Here is a 660-nt window from a genome sequence, read left to right as displayed (position 1 = left end):
TCCACCGAAATAGAAACATTTGAAGAATTAAGGGTTAATAAGGCCTGGGGCTTCTGCTGTGGCCGATGAGACCAATTCTGTCTGTGAAAAATTTCGCCACATTTTGAACATTTAAAGGCTCCGCTTCCACTTGTGGATGTGCGCAGTTTGCGGATTTCCCTCTTGGTTTCAGCATTTCTTTTTCGTGAAGCCTCTTGCTGTCCATGTTGCACTTCAGTTGTTTCTTTCAAGAGCTAGACTCTCCCACGTCGAAGAATTTATGTTGAAGTCAAGCAGTGACATTTTCAGGGTGTCCCTGTAGCGCTTTTTTTTTGTTTGTGCGCCAACCTTACGTTTCCATGAGGACAGTTCAGAATAGAACACTGCCTTTGGAAATCTGAAATCAGACATTTTTACGACGTGGCCAGCTCATTGAAGTTGAGTCCTTTTGAGCTTAGAAAAACAGACTCTTGGCATTTGGTCTTTTGAGAAATTCGGTGTCTGGTATTTCTGCCATTTAATTTGATTCCCGAGGCATTTCATAAGGAAAGGGCCTGTTCCAATAGAATCTTACACCTTTTTGGGGAATTTTTGCCCCCCCCCCCTCTTACACAGTTGTTACTTTTGCCTCTTACCTCCTCGCACCCCAAATTCCGTAATATTACATTGTTCGCTTAGTAA

Source organism: Aplysia californica, unplaced genomic scaffold, assembly GCF_000002075.1.
Source record: "Aplysia californica isolate F4 #8 unplaced genomic scaffold, AplCal3.0 scaffold00623, whole genome shotgun sequence".
Lineage (NCBI taxonomy): Eukaryota > Metazoa > Mollusca > Gastropoda > Aplysiida > Aplysiidae > Aplysia > Aplysia californica.
The sequence above is the reverse complement of the archived record's forward strand: the minus strand, read 5'-3'. Positions refer to the sequence as shown.